Here is a 20,883-nt window from a genome sequence, read left to right on the forward strand (position 1 = left end):
ATACAGTACATATACATTTTGGGGGTCCATGCCATGAAAATATTTGAGAACCACTGGTTTAAATAATAATTAAAAAGCCCAAATAAAGAATAAAGCCCAAATAAGCATCTACACTAGACATAAGCCCCCCAAAAAACACAACTACCAATATTTACAAGCAACTTTACAGAAAAAGGAGCCCGAAAATGCTTATAATAAGCGGACATGGCAACGCTGGGAGGGGGGGTTGGAGTGCAAGGAAGAGGAGATTAAATATTGAGGCAAAGAAGAGTGTAGAGATTGAGTGAAAGAGGGATAAATAAAGCCACGAGAGTGAAGGGATAGAGCATATCTCGTCTAGACGAGTGAGAAAAAGGTGCACTATATTTATATACACACAGCATCATTGTTCACTCAACCACTTAACCACTTAAGCCCTATATACTTACTGTAGTCAAAAATCTAAAAATAGCCACTCACGAAGAGCTGTATGATATATAGATATATACTGTATATTTTTCACGTTACAATATGTTCATATATCCTATTGTATTCATATGATAGTACTACTAATGCATGTTACAAAAGCCCTTGTGGAAATGATATGCAAATTGGAGCCCCTTCCCTCATGCATTTGAAAGCGCATAGAAGGACGTGAGCAGCATCTCTGCATGCATTCCTATAGATTCCAGAGACGTATGCGCGCTCACAATTATGATGGTTGCAACAGAAGAGCCGGCTACCGTTTTTACAGCATATCAATTCAATTCAAAGGAGCTTTATTGGCATGAGAAAACATACGTTTGCTTTGCCAAAGCAAAAGTGGAACAAAACAAAACAATGTAGGCTATGTACAATTAAACATTAAATATAAATGGGGGGAAAATAAATGTGTAAACAGAGCTGTTTTACATTTCAAATTAGAGAGAAGACTATCTTACGAAACTATAACAATTGTGCATTTTCTGTCAGAAATAGTTATACATCCATATAGGAAAAGTTAGCTTTGTATAAACTTTTGAAACAGTTGACAGCAGTATTTCAATGTTCTGCCTTCACTTGGTCTAAAACCTTTGCGACAAATAGCACCAATTTATTCCAATGCAATTAAAGGTAGTTGCTCTGTTCTTACAGTATTTCTATGTACCAAGGTCATTTGGTGTAAACAGTGCAGGGATACACACAATGATTTGTAGTCCTTATATCTAGGTCATTGTAAACAGTGCAGGGATACACACAATGATTTATTCCTTATCTAGAAATAATGTCTGCCTCCTCCCTAATTGGTCGTGAAGGATTTTAGTGGATATAGCAGTGGTTCTCAGCCTGTGGGTCCCGACATGATTTTTGGGGGGTCCCCAGATGACAGTAAAATTACAATTTAATACCCCAAAAAAACACCATTACTCCATTGAAAGTTATTGAAAGTAACTTTACTATAAAAACTGGTCTAACAAATTGTCCAATAATTTAAGAAAGATGCAAACATTTAGAAAATTGGTGATCTACAAGCTCACAACGGCGTTGTGAGCGTTGTGATCCTACACGTGTGCATAAACGTGTGCGGTTGTATGCACGAAGCGATCCATTAATACAAGAAATCCACAGTACATCACTTCGCCGCGCCTGCTCCACATTAAGCATCAACCTGTTTGTCCATGAATCAGTCTGTAAACACAGATCTGATCTGATCCCTAGCAAACAACAGTGTGAACAGTCAGTCTTAAAGATTGGATCTTAGAAATAAATCGGATTTGACTGCGCCATGACGCTCATGGGTGGCAAACCTCGCACCGGAAGTTGGATGAAATACATTTCTTTCCAATATGGCTGCTGTGCACTGAGCCTATTTAGTTCTACGTAGCGATGCTGTATCTATGAGTTGATACCACGGCATGACAAGCAGCGTGACTGTGCAGGTGTGTGCGTGTGTGTGTGTGTGTGTGTGTGTCTGTGTGTGTGTGTGTGTGTGTGTGTGTGTGTGTGTGTGTGTGTGTGTCTGTGTCTGTGTCTGTGTCTGTGTGTGTGTGTGTGTGTGTGTGTGTGTGTGTGTGTGTGTGTGTGTGTGCGCGCGCAGGGCGTTGCTGAACATTAGCATTTGTGCTCAGCTACTTTCCCTGGGTAAATAAAGAAAGAAAAGAAAAAATAAATGACTGTATGGTTCTGCAAAGCACCGGAGAATAAAGAGCTTGTTAATCCAAAAAAATCCTGCTGTCGTCTGTCCCCTGTTACTGAGCACTGTTATAGAGAGAAATTATGTAGCCATAAAAAGGGCACTTTCTCATGTGAAGGTATAATTGGGCAGGTGCTTGGGTACCGTAACTGGTGGGTACCTGTGTGGGCACGTGCCTGATTCCCCCCTCAGCATGTCTCCCCGAGTGGCAGGGGTGGAAAAAGTACTCACGTATATATATCAATACTGTAATGCAGAAATAAATACGTTGTTACAAGTAAAAGTCAGGAATTCAACATTTACTTGAATAAAAGTACCAAAGTGACACATTGTGAGCTTGTAGATCGGCTATTTTCAAATAGCCAAAGTTTAAATAGGGCTGAAGTGGTTAATGTATATTTTGTAATCTACGAAGGAACTAGTAACTAAAGTTTTCAAATAATTGTAGTGGAGTGGAAGTAAAAGTACAGAAAATTGGAAATACTCTAACCCTAACCCTTAAGTACAGTACTTTAGTGAATGTACGTAAGTACAGTACTTTAGTGAATGTACGTAAGTACAGTACTTTAGTAAATGTACTTAGTTACTTTACACCACTGCCGACTCAGTGCCGAGTGGCATTTAGTAGCCAACAGCACACCTGGAAGGAATTATTAAACGCAGTAATACGCCATGTGCTCAATTAGCTTTTCACCCAGAACCCCATGTCTTCTGGGGCCCCTGGGGGCCCCTGGTCCACACTTTGAAACTAAACGACATGGAGCGCTTTCTGCTTACACACATTAACCCATAAAGACCTGAGGCCGATTCTACGAATGCCTTCTAAATCAGTGGTTCTCAAACTTGTTTGTGCCCCCAAAATGATATGTATTTGGCCGCAGACCCCCCATCTGAAAATATTTTGACCCCCCCAGAAGAGAAGATTTGCTCGCTTTCAAACACTTTAAAGATCTTTCAGAAATGTCCAAAAAATAGCAGATATACAAGCTTGCAGTGAAGCACAAAGTGACACAGTGTGAGCTTTTTTGAGAACTACTGTTCTAAACCACTGGTCTAAATCCTAATAGTTTTCTGAAAAAAATGTGTGTTGCTATATAGCTAAAATGGCACAGACACTTTGAATAGGTTAAACACATTAAGAGATGAGTTCAGACAGACACCGTCAGAGCGAACGGAAACCCATCCGTTGGAATATACGCGAGAGGAGGGAATCCAGAAGAAGAATGGCACTGATCCACAAAAGCCTGAAAATTCTCATTAGTCATTCTGTTGCAAGTTGTGGTTTGTAATTAAAAGTTCCTCCAGTGATGTAGGAGCTCCTTGGGAAATGGGAAGAAAAGTTTGTGCAACATTTCAATCCAAACAGCTTCCTCTTCCCCCCTCCCCCCCTTTTCTCTTTTTTTTTTGCCACTTCAAGAAAATAAAATATATTTTCCTACTTTCCAAAACATATTGAGATTTAGAAAAAACGACTAAATATTCATTCCCTCAGGGGAAGAAAACCCTAAAAGAGTTTTAGATATTGCACCCAATTAAGCTGTCTCACACAAAGTCAGAACATTGTGTGGCGGATATAAAACAATATTTCTTTACTTGCCGCCTGCCTCGGCGACAGCACAACAACATTGTGAAATGGAACCTATTCATTTTCGACTGGATGCTGGAGAACGAGAGAACGCTGTGCAGTCACTGAATACAGTTGAGGTGCAGTAGTCTCGTCACCTGGGGAAATTGCATGATTCTGTTTAGCTTTTTTCCTTCCTTGTAGTTGTTCCAGCGCTGCAAGTTCAGAGACAGCCTGTTTGTACATTTGAGTTATGTTGTTTTAATGTTTTATTATCGTGTGTTGTTGTGTAATATGTAAGCTGTCATCAGCTGTAAGTATTTCCAGTGAGTGACAAGTATGTTGACGAGTAACGGGAGCGTAGGACCGTCCGGAGGCAGTTGTGGCTTGAAGACTAGAAATCGGGGTGCTTTGTGCCTGGAAGGTTGTCCGTTCGATCTCTCGCACCGGCAGTTAAAAGCTGGGAAGGGAAGTGAATGGGCAATGCCCAACAATGAAGGGCCCTTGAGCAAGGCACGTAACCACTTAAGCCCTATTTTGTGTCGTATGACTGTGTCGCAATGCAACGTGTTATGAGCCAACTCATTATCACAGATAGGCGTCATGTATTGCCGCTCTGTCATTTTCACTCCCCAATGCGTCACTATAGGACTACAAAAACTGAAAGGCACACATTGGAGCTTCAAATATTACTCTAATCAAGTCAAGCATTGCTACCAGGTAAGCCACTGAGGCAGCTGCACACATACTAGTAATCTCAACCTCCCATTATTGGATCCCACTGTGGGTATGACTTTTTTTCTCTCTCTCCGCATAGTTTTTGTGAGGTTAGGATTAAGGTTAGGTTTAGGCATATTTTTGAGAGGTTAGGGTTAGGTTTAGGCATATAGTTTTAGGCATAGTTTCATCTTTACAGTCGCGTAAATGTATCCTAATATAAATTCAATCAAAATCATCTAAGCATATAGCTTGCTGCTTAGCAGAAATGGACATTTAAAAAAAAGATATTTGAAGATATATTTTCGTGAACGGAAATGACAAACAGATGAGTTTACTGTCCGGTGTAGTTCCAGACTCTATAGCATTGGTTGTCAATAGTTATCTGGCTATGCAAGATTACTGTAACACTGGTATCCCAATTTTGGGCATGTCATTATGAGTGGAAATAAATAGCAATAAAATCTGCTATTTTCGCTAATTGTGACTAAGGACTTAGACTTTTAAAAAGCTGTCAAATAAGGCATGTGTCATTTTTCCCACGAGGCCCTTTGGGAAGTTTTAAAACTTAAAGAAGACATTTTGTCTACATATTTTATTGAAGAAGGAAGCCTTTTCGTAATCATTTTGTTGTGTAGACCAGACATGAAGCACGAAACAAACTCTAGTACAAAGTCTAGTTATGCAAGCATTCCCCAAAGCACAGTGAATAGCAGGGTCAGTGACACACGCGCATTTGATGAATGAATGATGCAGCTCATCTGCCAGAACAGCAGTGGTGGAAGAAGTACTCTATTTTTTTTACTTGAGTAAAAGTATCAATACCACCATGTAGAAATACAAGTAAAAGTCCGGTTTCTCCTTGCAGAAAAACTCCATATTTCCTTAACTTTTTACAGTGGGGAAAACGAGTCATTTTCGATCCGCGATCCCTCCGCCATGGTGACTCGCGTGAGAGATGTTATTGTTCCAGGCGTTAGCCAGGACCATCCACCATCGTGCATGCATATACTGTTTACAATCGGGTGCTCGTCATGGAGTCTACAGCTGTAAACAGCGTAGCGTTACAAACGGTGAGATCTCTGGCACTCAACGTCACTTTTTTAATAAAACTCTGGCACTGAATGCGTTAAAAGGTAGGGTAAGTGATATTTTTTGTTATTTATTTATTTTTGTTAAAAAGGTTAAAGTACTATATTCTGATGGTAATCATTGCTACAGAGTGTTTGTTCGGTCACAGGGGTCTCTCCAGCTCTTTAGTAAACAGAATATTTTCAGGTAGGTGACACATTTTAAGCCAATCAGGAGAGAGCACTGAAATTGCATTTTCTGTTTAATAAAGAGCTGGAGAGACATGGGAGACTGCTTTTACTGAACAAACACTCTATAGCAATGAGTACTATCAGAATATAGAGCTACTATTTAACACTTATTTAAACAAAAGTAGCCTAAATCACTTACCCTACCTTTTTACTTTTAAAAGTAAAAGTACTGCAGAATGTCCCATTTCACAGGTTTCAAATTTCAAAATGTACAAAGATCTTTTGAAAATATTAGATCTACAATAGGCGGGTGCAGATATGGTTTGACCCAAAAAAAATTGGAACAAAAGGTTTCTCAATGGTTTATTGTAGTATCAGGTGTACTTAATAACATATCAAAAGTCTACCAAAATCGGACCACTAGAAATGTAAAATTTCTTTGCCTGCCACCGTCGGTGGCAGGCAAAGAGTTAAGCAATTACAGCCTGTCCCTACTGGCCGTCTAAGAGCACTTACCAAGTTTGGAGCGTTTAGCATACTGGGAACTGGAGTCACAGCCGTTTTAAGACCAGCAAATAAGAACATAGAGAGGGCGGGGCTTAAGCAATTACAGCCTGTCCCTATTGGCCGTCTAAGAGCACCTACCAAGTTTAAGGCGTTTAGCATGCTGGGAACTGGAGTTATGGCTGTTTAAACGCCAGCCAATAGGAACACAGAGGGGTGGAGCAATGGGGCGCCTGGCTCCTGCAAGTAGTTCCTGATGTGGCTATTCTGATGGCAGACCCCTGGCCAGTGTTGGTGCCCAGTTTGGTGCGGATCGGAGCAACGGTGCGCCTCGCAGGTCCGCACGTTACGTTTGTGACGTCCGCCCACCCACCCACTAGGCCATTTTAATATAGGATTAGGAATAACATAAGAAAACCATCCGTGTCATTTTTGCATCGGCTATTCAAAAATAGCAGATATACAAGCTCACAATATCTGCTATTTTTGAAAAAAAAAAAAATATCTTGTAAGTGTGAGAAGTTGAACCACTGATTTAGAAGGTATTTGTAGAATCGGCCTCATGTCTTAATGGGTTAATATAATGTATGGGCAGAGACTTTACCACTGTGCGACCGAGCGCCTATCTTGGGTCATTTGATCAAGATATATCACTCAGATTGTGCAGATTCCATTCTAATTGGCTATGACTCTGCCTTCCAAAGTTTGCACGCCCTTGGTAGGCAACCCGGCCTGGTTGAGACTTGCGCTCCGAGGAGCACCCTTTTCTAGTTTATATTTTCCATTTATTTTTAGAATTTATTTTCATACTGGAAGACGACAATTGAGGGTTGACTGGGCTGAAACTTTATCTCAGTAAATGAAAAGGAACTCCATATTTGGACATGGCTGACATCATAGTGACAACGTAATGACAACGTAATGATGAAGTGAGCTTTGAATCAGCTCAGCTTAAAATCAGACTGCACAGTGTGAATGACACACATGGAGAGAGACATTGAGGAAGACTTAATCATCTACTTACAAGAGGAACTATTCCAGCATAGATCCAGGTGATTGCCCCATAACCAGTCCTGGATCGTAAGGCCACATATCATTAGTTCTTGGACCATTACAGCCGATGCGTAGCAGCAGCTTTGACGATGAACCCACTGTTCCCGACGACGAGCCAGCAGCAAGGAAACTCAGAAGAATTAAATCCTTACAGTAGTCAACAGTTTACCAAGACTTTAACTCAATCGAAAGTAAAGAGACATTGTCTGACTGACACAGGAGAAAAACCTTTCCACTGTAAACGGTGTGAAAAGAGTTTCAGTCTGTTAAGTAACCTCAAGAAACACCAGAGTGTTCACACTGGAGAAAAACCTTTCCACTGTCAACGGTGTGAAAAGAGTTTCAGTCATTTAGGTAATTTGAAAGAACACCAGCTTATTCACACTGGAGAAAAACCTTTACACTGTAAACAGTGTGGCAAGAGTTTCAGTCTGTTAAGTAACCTGAAGAAACACCAGCGTATTCACACTGGAGAAAAATATTTCCACTGTAAACAGTGTGGCAAGAGTTTCAGTCAGTTATGTACTCTGAAAAGTCACCAGCGTGTCCACACGGGAGAAAAGCCTTTCCATTGTAAACAGTGTGACAAGAGTTTCAGTCAGTTATGTACTCTGAAAAGTCACCAGCGTGTCCACACGGGAGAAAAACCTTTCCATTGTAAACAGTGTGACAAGAGTTTCAGTCAGTTATATACTCTGAAAAGTCACCAGCGTGTCCACACGGGAGAAAAACCTTTCATCTGTAAACAGTGCCATAAGAGTTTCAGTCGGTTAGTTCATTTGATAGAACACCAGCGTATTCACACTGGAGAAAAACCTTTCCTCTGTAAACAGTGCCATAAGAGTTTCAGTCGGTTAGGTAGTTTGAAAGAACACCAGCGTATTCACACTGGAGAAAAACCTTTCCTCTGTAAACAGTGCCATAAGAGTTTCAGTGGGTCAAATCACCTGAAAAGACACCAGCGTATTCACACTGGAGAAAACCTTTCCACTGTCAACAGTGTGGTAAGAGTTTCAGTCGCTTAGATCACCTGAAAGTACACAGGTGTGTCCACAGAGTGGACCTGGGTGCTGCAAGTGCATCGTTGCTCTAAATAGAACAAAACTTGGCACAAACACCGTTCAGGGGTCTGCCATGACAAGAGTCACACCAGGCTGACACGGGAGTGTGCCACACCAGTGTGCCAGTGGCCCTGGGGGGCACTGTTGCACCAAACATCAACAAACATGGCACAAATGCTGTTCAGGGATCTGCCATGATAATAGTCACACCCCAAAAAAATAATTAACCCATTAAGACCTGAGGTTCCGATTCTACAAATGCCAAAATACAAACAGTTTTTTGAAAAAAAATTATGTTACTATGTCAGTGGTTCTCAAACTTTTTCATGTCAAGGACCCCAAACTGAGATGTATTTGGCCGCGGACCCCAATCTCAAAATATTTTGTTCCAGGGACCCCCAGAAGCAAAAATTTGAGTTACAAATGTTCACTTTAAAATATGTATATTCAAAGATTTGCACAAATTTTCACGATTTTTTAAAAATAGCAGAACTACAAGCTTGTAGCGCTACGAGCTTGTAGATCTGCTATTTCTTAATAGCCAAAGTGTAAAATGATGCTTTTTAGCTCAAATCAAAAAGTGACACAGCTGCGTTTCGGGTCTTAATGGGTTAATTGCACACATGTGGGGCACTAGAGCAATGTAACAGCCATAGCTCGGTGACCATTGCTCTGATCAGCGCAATATAGGACTGGATTTTCTCTATCTAGTAACTGGAGTTATGGCCGTTGAAACCCCAGCCAAAAGGAAAGCAGAGGGGGCGGGGCTTCAGCAATTGCAGCCTGTCCCGTAGGACCACCTACCAATTTTGAAGCATTTAGCATACTGGGAACTGGAGTAATGGCTGTTTAAACCCCAGCCAATAGGAACACATATGGGGCGGGGCTTAACTATTTGGCTGCCACGAAATAACATCGTTGCCACGCCACTGCCAGAGAGTGTTTTTACTAACCTTTGAAAAATCATGGTATATTTTCTGCGATCGCCGTCCTTATTACACCCGGGAATCACCTCATTACACACCCGGGAATCAGGGGGAAAAATTGTCCGGTCGTGGTAATCCGTTTCATAGTTGTGGCCAGTTGAATGTGGCTTGTTTTTGCCAAAAAACTACAGGAATGAAGATTTTCCAAAACGAATACACAGGAAGTAAACAAGCTTCTTTCTTTTTTTAAATGACGTCATGTCCGGGTCCAGGCATCATTCATAGGTAGCGAACAGCGCCACTGGTGGAAAACCACTGAAAAAACAAATCTAGTCAACCTCGTCAGTGGCAGGCTGCGCCTTAGCAGAATCAATTACAGCCTGTCCCTACTGGCCGTCTAAGAGCACTTACCAAGTTTGGAGCGTTTAGCATACTGGGAACTGGAGTCACAGCCGTTTTAAGACCAGCAAATGAGAACACAGAGAGGGCGGGCTTAAGCAATTACCGCCTGTCCCTATTGGCCGTCTAAGAGCACCTACCAAGTTTAAGGCCTTTAGCATGCTGGGAACTTGAGTTATGGCTGTTTAAACGCCAGCCAATAGGAACACAGAGGGGTGGAGCAATGGTGCGCCTGGTTCCTGCACGTGGTTCCTGATGTGGCTATTCTGATGGCAGACCCCTGGCCAGTGTTGGTGCCCAGTGTTGGTGCCCAGTGTTGATGCCCAGTTTGGTGCACCTCGCAGGTCCGCACGTTACGTTTGTGACTAGGAATTAAGGAATTAGGAATAATACACAAGCTCACAGCATCTGCTATTTTTGAGCATTTTTGAAAAATCTTGAAAGTGTGAGAACAACTGATTTACAAGGCATTTGTAGAATCCGCCTCAGGTCTTAATGGGCTAATATAAGATTTACACACCACTGATGATAGTGCTGTCAGAGAAATATACTGTATGGAGCCATCAAAGCTTCCGCATCCCTTGGAGGCAACCCATAGTCACTTAAAAGAAAAATGGAACGTGGAATACTTCCAAGCTAGACTCAAATCTTTCAATAGTCAACAGACACTGATGAGACAATCTGCTAAAATGCTGGGCTATAGCTTTGAAAGCATCTCATCAAGTTGCATGCAGAAAAAAAAGAAAGAAAGTAAGTTTAATGTGCAACACAATTGCATACAATACATTTATTGGGGGTCCCTGCTTCGTCTCTCTCTCGGCTAAGGGGGTCATTGGCCTGAAAAACATTGAAGACCCCTGTTATACTGTATGTCATGTCTTTACCCAGTGCTGGAAGCTTGAGTATGCAACAGCTTTTTGGAATAATTTAACTAGTAGGTTATGTATTCATCCCACTCAGGGTCGTAGAGAGTAAAAATCTAATTGGTGACAGATGAAAAGAGACAATCACTAATCACTAGTGCAGAGTAATTAGTGTTTTTTTTTTTAAATGAGCACAAAATCACAAAGAACTAGTAGGCGGGTGCAGATATGGTTTGACCCAAAAAAAATTGGAACAAAAGGTTTCTCAATGGTTTATTGTAGTATCAGGTGTACTTAATAACATATCAAAAGTCTACCAAAATCGGACCACTAGAAATGTAAAATTTTCAAGATGGCCGCCGCCAGTTCCTTAAAAGACCATTACTCCTCCATTATTCATCCTAGACAAGTAATTTTGGTGTCTAACCCTATGTTTTGGTGATCTAGGAATCCAATTAGCTTATATAAATTATAGTGAAGTGATTATAAGTACAATTATGTATTGATAAGTACAATTATGTATTAAAAAATTGGTTATAAGGGTATTTATGTAATGAATTAAGAAACTTGTCCAATATAAAACATTTCTCCTTTTCCACGTGACATAATGCCCAGCATTGGTGATTTTACTTATAATTCAAATTCTGTTGAAGCTTTCAACAATTTATTTTGGGAATAAATGCATTATTACTGCGTGGTACTGTGAAATTAGTCAAAACAGGGCCGCCGCGTGAAGGCTCAGTACCGCTAACCCCTATTTTTTTTTACACTTTTTTCTTTCATGCTTTTGTATTTTATATTGTTTTTGTATTTTTTGCATTCTTTTTTTATATTTGTTTGTATTTTTCTTTTCTTTTCTCTTTTTCTTGGATCCACACCAGATTTACAATGAGTTATCACACTCTTCCTCCCATAAAGGTTGATTATGCGGATTCTCACAATTCTCGACTTGACATGGTCCACAAGCAGGCATACATGGCAGTCCGTATTGTCTGCTACTACACCGTTATGTTTGGCAGGCAGTTTTGCAATTACAGTGGACCATATGCAGGAGGCTTTCTGGGGCAGCAGTTTTATTGGTCATAACTGGCACAAAGTGATTGTCCTCCAATCTCCATCCCCAATCCACCGGATTCATGTCACTCTCCATTTCAGTCCACACCATGATCTGGTCATAAACTCTTTGGCAGTGATATTTAGTCGAGGACTCTGTTGGAGGGAGATGTTCTGGGTTGACAAATGATTTGGCAGACACAATTTTCTTGCTTAGAAGTTTGTAGCGCAAAGATGAAAGTGAATCTGTATTCTTGCCACCAAACATAACTGCCATTGCCTTGCTCCCAAGGTCCTCTACCACATTTGTTGCTTGATTTGGGAGCAGAAACCCATTCGCACAGGTCTGGATGGTTGATTGACCCTTCACAAGTTTCTGGAACGCTGACTTTTTGCCAACACCAAAAATGCGTGACATTGTATCACATCCCGTGAAAGCATGAATAAACAGCAACTGAGAACACAAGTCTCTACCCAGGACTTGTTTCATCTCGCTGATGTCATACACTTTAGGAACTTTGGATTTGTCCGAACGAAAATAGAGGCCTCTATTGTTCTTCTCAGCATAGTAGAGAAGAAGAACGAGCAAGTCTGTATCTTCCCCTATCATGGTTGTGGGCAGATGTTGTGACGCCTTGATTGCAACCTTGACAATGTCCACGTCTGTATCCCCTGGTGCATTGATAACAGTGTAGCCCTTCTTCTGCAGTTCCTCAGTCACAAGCTTAATAAGTCCTTGTTTGTTACAAGATCTGGATAGGAAGTCATCCTTTCTTCCCACAAACTCAGTTTGTGCAGTGAAGCTAACGATTGGGTGGGTGTTTTGCCCACGTCGCTGATGCGTATTGTCTTTGATGGAAGGACTGTCACTATAACCATCAAAAATTACAGCTGCTTTACCATATTGGTGTATGGTAAAGTCAGCATAGGACTTTGCAATGACACCATAACTGTCACCCATTTTCCATGGCAAGCGATGAATCAGGGAGCCACCATCAAGTCATCACCATTCAGTTGGTGGGATAGAATCCAGTATAGTTTTCTTTGATTCCTCGCTTGACAGTTCAGTCACTGCCTGAGCTAGTTGGGGTTTGTCAGCCTTACGGAATATTTATTTGGCTTCAAACAGGGCTGCAGGGAATGGGCTGAGCTCATAGGTCATTACATCTTCCAGTGAAAGGTCTCCGGTTTTTGACATAATCAGAAATCGTTGGAACAACAGAGCAGGATCAATGGTTCGGTCTTTGGTAACTTTGATGCTAGACTCATCTGCAAGGGTTTTTGCCCGGTCTTTGCGTTTGAATGAGATCCCAAAAATGGGCTTTCCAACAATTTTTTCAATGAACTCATTCCCAACAGTCTCAAACTCATGAACATTCACGTCTTCTTTGGCGACTACACCAGTCACAATGTTTCTCGAGATGGGTCTAGAGAGAATGGTTAAAAGTGCCACGTTTTTCTTTGATCTTTTCCTGGTCAGCGTGATCTCGTTTCATCCTGGAATCTGTGGATTCTCTGTGTTGCTCACTGGTCGTGTAGATGAGATCGTTGAATTCCTGCATGGCATTGTAGTACTAGTTAACTTGAAATGGGAGACCATTTCAAAGGGTTTTAATAGTCACAAACTAAATATTGGAATTCACAATTATCTAATTGTATCTCTGCAATTTGGACAAGTCCAATGGATTCCTAGGCCCCAAAACATACGGTTAGACACAAAAAGTACTTGTCTAGGATAAATAATGAAGGAGTTAGGCTGTTTTAATGATTTTTTGGGCATCGTGGACGCCATCTTGAAAATAACACCTTTCCAGTGATCAAACTTTGGTAGACTTTTAGTATGTTATTCAGGACACCACATACTACAGAAAACAGTTGAGAAACCTTTTGTTCCAATTTTTTTTGGGTAAGGTGCTTTTTTTTCATATATGCACCCGCCTACAAGCTCACGTTGCGAGCTTGTAGATAGTCTATTTTCAAATTGCCAAAGTTTAAATGAAGTGGCTGAAGTGGTTAATGTTTGTTATGTAATAATAATCAAACTGTACAAAGTAACTAGTATCTAAAGTTTTCAAATAATTGTAGTGGAGTAAAAAGTAATAAATTGGACTGAAGTACAGTACTTACAGTAAGAAACTGGACTTAATTACTTTCCACCACTGCAGAACAGGCAGTTCATGGTTTAATTGTTCCAGTATTTCACAATGTCCCTCTAATACCTGAGCGCATGTGTTGCATCTTAAACAGGACTATTTTCTCTGTACTTAAAAGCAGTGGTGTAAGTAACTGTAAGTACATTTACTCAAGTACTGTACTTAAGTAGTTTTTTAGTTTTTTTTACTTTACTGGTTTACTGGTATTTTAAAATGTCTGTACTTTTACTTATACTCCACTATACCAAATATTGTACTTTTACTCCATTTTGTTTGAAAACTTTAGGATTATTATTATAGAACATACATTAACCACTTCAGCCCTATGCATACTTATGCAGGTTCCACACAGAGATTCCAGACTAATATCTACGCAGTGATATTAGTCTGGCCATGCCAGGCTATACTTAGGCTATTGGAAAATAGCAGATCTCTCTTTGTATTCTCTTTGTATTCAATTTCTCGATGAATTGAATACACAGGACCTTAATGGAAACAAGCCCTGAGGGCTTATCTGGGTTATCTTTTTAGCATTCTTTTGTATAAATCTGTTCCACCGTGCCTTGCTTTTGCTAACTTTTAATAAAGTATTCATCAATCAATCAATCAGTCAATCTACAAGCTCACAGCACGTCGCTTGTGAGCTTGTAGATCTGCTATTTTCAAAGCATTTTTTTACATTTGGAAACTTGAAATTCTGCAAAATTAGTGCTTTTACGTTCAGTACTTACTTAAGTATATCTTAATGCGAATACTTTTACTACATTTTGAATACTGGACTTTTATTAGTAAAAGAGTATTTCTACAATGTGGTATTGGTACTTTTACCTAAGTACAAAATGTGAGGACTTCTTCCACCACTGACTAAAAGTGGGAAATGGCTACCTTTGATTACACACGCACACGCGCAGCCTTATGCACACACATCAAATTGTGTGTGTGCGTGCGTGTGTGTGTGTGTGTGTGTGTGTGTGTGTGTGTGTGTGTGTGTGTGTGTGTGTGTGTGTGTGTGTGTGTGTGTGTGTGTGTGTGTGTGTGTGTGTGTGTGTGTGTGTGTGTGTGCGTGTGTGCGCCTGCGTGCATGCGTCTGTGTGCGCGTGCATGCTCGTGTGCGCATGCAGCAGGCACGGAGGTACGTCAAGATTAATTAAAACAATATATCAGCCAAACCTGTCCGACAGCTCCACCGGGGGAGGACCCGAGGCTGTAAAGAAGAACTCGTTATGACTGCACGTGGACATGTGTTTTGTGTGCCTCGTGTATAGAGGTGTGCGTGCGTGCGTGCATTCCTGTGTGCGTCAGAGAGAGAGAGAAGCAGTTATTTCTGCTTTAGTAGCAAAATAACCCAACGACAAATTGCAGACTCAACTCCAGATGGCAGACGGGGTGAGTCGTTTATCAAACCTCTCACTAAAACCCCCCCGAACACTCCCGTGTACGACGTTATCTTATCCTCTCTTATTTAACCACTGAAAGCTGCCATCCATAGCTTCTTTTAGTGACTAAAACGTTACTGACAAAATCATATAATAAATATATGATATAATATTTCGTCTCGTCTTTGTTCGTGAACTAAAATTACCATAGATTTTATTCCAGTCTTTATTTAGTGAACTACATTTTCGTCTCGTCTTTATTAGTCAACGAAATTGCATAATGATTTAGTCCCAGTTATTGTTTATTCATATGGGTGGTGGTCTCGTCTCGTCTTCGTCCTTTGAAAAATGTGTGTTGACGAACATATTTCGTTTCGTTTTCGTTAACGAAATCAACACTCCATGGAAGTAAAAATGAGATCCCCACATACACAAATCACAAATCATGATGACATATAGGAGACAGATAGAAATACACACTAGCCTACTGCTTCATGTCTCACTGTTTTCTCAGGGCACAACGCATGCAGTAACACTTTCATAGACCTGCCTGCTTATTTCTCTCTCAAAATTTGGCAACCCATTTTCAACTCTCAGCTTTTTAGAAGACAATGGAACCCCCCACTGTTTGGGGGAGAAAGTGTGAACTAGTCTGGAGCTCAGAGGGGAGACAGTGGCCAATAGGATAGCCTGATTTGGGGATCAAAATGGTCGTTTTTCAGGCATGGTGGAGGATAATGAAACCTCAGTCATGCGAGTGTTAACCGATCTGTTTGGTAGAGAATGTTTATACAATACATCGTCTCTGTCGGGTGGAAACCTCTGTTGAAAACTGTTACTTTTCAGGATTCAAATACAAATATAGCAAAAAGTAGCAGAACTACAAGCTCAAAACGCGCTGCGTTTCAAGCTTGTAGAATCTGTTACCTTTGATGCTTTTGTGTGACGCTGTAGCGTGATCAAGTAGAGCGTTAGATTACGAAAAAACACAAACAGTTAGAAATGATGGAGATAGGAGGTTTCTGCCCGACAGCAACGATATCTAGTACAACTGTGGTGGTTGTAGTTGGTCTACCTGTCCTTCTATTGAGATATGCACATCCTGTGGTCGGTAGGAGCACGACTGGTGCAATAATCTGCCCAACCGGGCTCTCTGTATTAGTTCAGCAGTAGAAATCTCAGTACAGTGCAGTGCAGTGCAGTGCAGTACAGTACAGTACAGTACAGTACAGTACAGTACAGTACAGTACAGTACAGTACAGTACAGTACAGTACAGTACATCTCAATTCCCTTCTCAGCAAAATACCCGGACAAACACTTTGAAGCGATTGTAATGAAAAGGCTGACACACGCACGTACGCGCACACACACACACACACACACACACACACACACACACACACACACACACACACACACACACACACACACACACACACACACACACACACACACACACACACACGCACACGTGAAGGAGAAAGGTAGTGCCACTGCGCATCGGCCAGGTACTGTATAGGCAGGTCCGTCAAAGTAGCAGGCAGTGGTGGAAGTAACCAAGTACATTTACTCAAATGCTGTACAATGTTGAGGTATTTTAACTTTGCTGGAGTACTTCCGATTTTCAATACTTTTACTTCTACTCCACTACATCGCAAAGGCAAATATTGTACTTTTACTCCACTATAATTATTTGAAAACTTTAGTCACTAGTTACTTTGTAGATTTTTGATGATTATTACTAAACCACTTCAGACCTATATATGCTTTGGCAATTTAACAATAGCAGATCTACAAGCTCACAATGTGTCGCTTGTGAGCTTGTAGATCTGCTATCTCAAGGCCAGGGTATTGATACTTAAAATAATGTGAGTACTTGTGCCATCACTGGTAGCAGGACACAGCAGCAAAGGTAAGAAGGAAAGCACTGCTGCAACCTCGGACTCGTAACAGCAAGTCATTTGCTTGTTCTGTACTTTGCACCATTACCGCACAAAGGGCATTTAAACCCTTTGTCATTAGTTGAATGACTTTGTCTGGAAACTCAATGGAGGACAGAATTAAAACACAAATCAAAGCCCACTCTCTCCTCCACGTCATCAGTGCCCATACCCTAGGTGGGGTTGGTGAAAGGGCCTTTCTGTGTGGAGTTTGCATGTTCTCCCCGTGTCCCCTAGGGTAGGTACCCTCACAAAAACATGCAGTAATCCTGGTCACTATACTGCCTCCCCTTGGCCAGCCGGGGAGCTTGATGGAAGGGAAAGGAACTGGTTGGAATAACGTGTTCCTTCCACACGCTACGTCCCACCGGGGAAACTCTCCCCTGTCAGGTGATAAGAAGGTCAGTTCTGTCAGGACAACTCATACATAGAAAAAGACAACTCATAAAGGATAAGATATATTTATTGAATATAAAATGAGCAATATATTTATTATGGTTTGGCGATGAATTGGATCTGCTTTTAGGTACTCTGATAAAGTGCATTTCCCAACCATAGGGACTCAGAATCCCCCGTACATAAACAGCAGATCCAAACAACAGGTGGTAGCATGGGGTGGTGGAGGGTGAGCAGCAATTTTAGCAACAGCAATGAACAGCAGCGCAGCAGCAGCAGCAACAGTGTGTGTGCAGCAAAAGCAAGCAGAATGAGAAGTGCAACCTTCCATCTTAAATAGAGCGGTCTGAGAATGAAATGAGTGTGAGTGGATGAGTGGATGTGTACGTGGAGCTAATGTGGTCCAATAGTAGACCATGCTCACTGCACTGAGTTCCCTGACAGAACTTGCTCTGCGCATGTCTGTGACAGGCGCGACGCTCATTTGGCTCTCATGCATTGAAGGAGGCATGAGCTCGGCCCTGGCCTCCCTAGGATGGCAGAGGGAGTGTAGTGCCCAGGATTACATAGACAATTGGCACTGGGTGTAAACAAAATTGGGTTACAAAATCGTGGGTTAAAAATGTAAAAATATCTTACAGTATCTACCAGCCTATGAGTGGACACCCCCATGTGTGTAACGCAGCGGTCTTCAACGTTTCTCCGGCCAGGGACCCCTTAGCTGAGAGAGAGCGATGAAGCAAGGACCTCTGTATAAAAGTGTGTCTTGTGTTTCCTGACAAATACACAGGTTTAGCATTGAAACAGGAAAGAAGAGCCGACCCGGTACAGACTGCTGACTCCTTCGTATAGTTGTAAGGCTCATAAAACATATGATACTGTATGTATCTGTCTGTTTCAAATGGAATAGAGAGGCGCACGAGAAGTGGATATCGATATGGGTAGATGTTTATGGTCCCCCGAGGTAATACGGAATTGGTGTGTGTATACGTGCGCGAACTGCACACGTGCGTGTGTGCGTGTGTGCGTGCGTTTGTGCGTTTGTGCGTTCGTGCGTGTCTCCTCTCACTCAAGCTCTGAATCACCCCATTCTCCTCTGCATCTGTCTGTCTGTCTGTCTGTCTGTCTGTCTGTCTGTCTGTCTGTCTGTCTGTCTGTCTGTCTGTCTGTCTGTCTGTCTGTCTGTCTGTCTGTCTGTCTGTCTGTCTGTCTGTCTGTCTGTCTTTCCAACCAGTATCTATGCTGATATTCCTTCTCCCTCCATCTCAGCTATTGCTATTTTAAATGTGCAACAGTGGGCAATTCGCACGTACGCATGCACATGCACATGCAGTATAGTCTGAATTCTCTATTCACTTTTTATTCAGGTTGTGTATGCCCAGTGGCAGCTATAGAATGAACAATAAAAACTATCCATACAACGGAGTGAAAGATTTATAAATATACCTCATTCTGTCTCTGTCCATCACTGTCGGGTGGAAACCTACAACAGAAACTGCAATTTCTGTTCTTAAGGCCACTTTGTGGCTGTTGGGCAGATAAAATAAATAATATAAATGTTAATATTAATAATAAATAAATATGTATATAAATATATATACTTTACTGTCTATGATATTAGCATTAAGACCCTTATTAACCCTCAATGGTTCCTTTCTGTAAAAGGAGGTTATTGTAAAAAGATTTACGGGTTCTGACATGTTTGTTTACAATGAAGAGTGGACGGCGCTTGGTGCCTCTTGGACCGGAAGTGACGTCGGACTCCAAAAAGACGTCAGACTTCAAACCGAATAGGGTGGGACTTCTGTCGTATGTATTTCCCCCGGAAACGATCTTTCTTGACCAATCACGTTTCATTCACGGAGAATGTAAGCAGATTTGTAAAGCCTCAACGTCATTTCCTTGGGCGGTACCTCCACCAAATTCCGGAACTTCTGTTTAGACACTCAACTGGCTAGGTCTTGCTCAGCGTGCCTGACCTCCTGCCTGTCTGCCTGTCTGCCTGTCTGTCTGCCTGTCTGTCTGTCTGTCTGTCTGTCTGTCTGTCTGTCTGTCTGTCTGTCTGTCTGTCTGTCTGTCTGTCTGTCTGTCTGCCTGTCTGCCTGTCTGTCTGTCTGTCTGTCTGTCTGTTACATCTCTCTCTCCCCCCCCACCCCCCCCCATCTCCTGTCACTAATCCATTAACTGTGGTGGTCGGCATGACTCTGTAAAGGTGCTGGATTAAGCACTGTGCACCGTTTACACAGAGAGAGATGGGCGGAGTCTGCTCTTATGACCAGCTGCTAATAGTACTATTAGGGAATATTATAATATATGTGTATAATGTATAATGTGTGTGTGTGTGTGTGTGTGTGTGTGTGTGTGTGTGTGTGTGTGTGTGTGTGTGTGTGTGTGTGTGTGTGTGTGTGTGTGTGTGTGTGTGACTCACATGAATTGAATATTCCATTCCATAGCATCTATTTGGTAGCCTGATTATCAGCCTGAAGCTGCGTGGAGCTTCAGTCTGAAATTGTCTGCAATGTCCGCGATTACCAGGGGGAGGGGATTCAAATTTCCCTAAACCAATCACAAGAGATCCACGGATCCGCCCACATCTGACGTCATCGCACAGCTTGTTTTATCAGATATTCGCTGATTGGCTTGTCGTTAGACCACTCCCACCTCCGACTCTGATTTGACAGATTTTTCTTCGATCGTGAAAAGCCACAGGCTGACATTATGACACCAGACCAAGAGGAGCTCACTCAGAGAGTGGGCGGGGTCTATGGTCAGGAACCAGGCTATCTATTTGGGGTTCTCTCCAATTCAATCTGGTTCACTTTTGAAGAAATGTAAGCTTCTGCCATAGCCTGTAAGTTACAAACGGCCTTTTGCAATTCTAGGACCGTCCTCTGAATTTAGCAGAGTGTTGAGCTGTTTAAAAGTTGTTAATGAATGTTATAACCTGTCAGTGATCTGCCAGTGAATACAGATGAAATGCCATCCTGTCTATTACTCGAACAGCACCTTCAACCGGTCTGTTTTTGTTCAATAAGTGCTCGGCCTCCGGATTTTTCCTTTGAGGAACCTCATTACAGCGATGTATCATTTTTATTGTTTATTTTTATGATCCGTTAATGTGCTCTCGCTGTGGCCATTAACAGAAGTCTAATTGCCGTGATCCACTCGAACAAATGTGTCGTCCTGAATTTGTCCAATATGTGAAGTGTTCTACTGGGGAAAATACACTCAAACATGTCTATTCTAAAAAATAGTAACGCCTGAGATTCGATGGTTTTTGATTGATTGATTGATTGATTGATTGATTGAATACTTTATTAGTCAGAAATTAGTCAGAAATTAGTCACCCCATGGAGACTTGAATTCATGGATATTTTTTGTTCTTTATCGCATTCCTAAGCCAATCATTTGATGACCAGCGGACCGGTAGGCAGTGGTTCCGATAGGAGACACAAAGGAGACT

General features: G+C 41.6%; 1 protein-coding gene across 1 annotated transcript in view; it reads left to right on the forward strand.

Annotated features, from left to right (window-relative positions):
* The window catches only part of iqsec3a (IQ motif and Sec7 domain ArfGEF 3a), a gene marked incomplete at both ends in the record, with an annotated part of 182,305 nt that overhangs the window by 108,132 nt on the left and 53,290 nt on the right, over positions 1 to 20,883 (forward strand). The gene's annotated exons all lie outside the window — the stretch shown is intronic.

Source organism: Gymnoscopelus braueri (assembly GCF_963280865.1).
Source record: "Gymnoscopelus braueri genome assembly, chromosome: 23".
NCBI lineage: Eukaryota > Metazoa > Chordata > Actinopteri > Myctophiformes > Myctophidae > Gymnoscopelus > Gymnoscopelus braueri.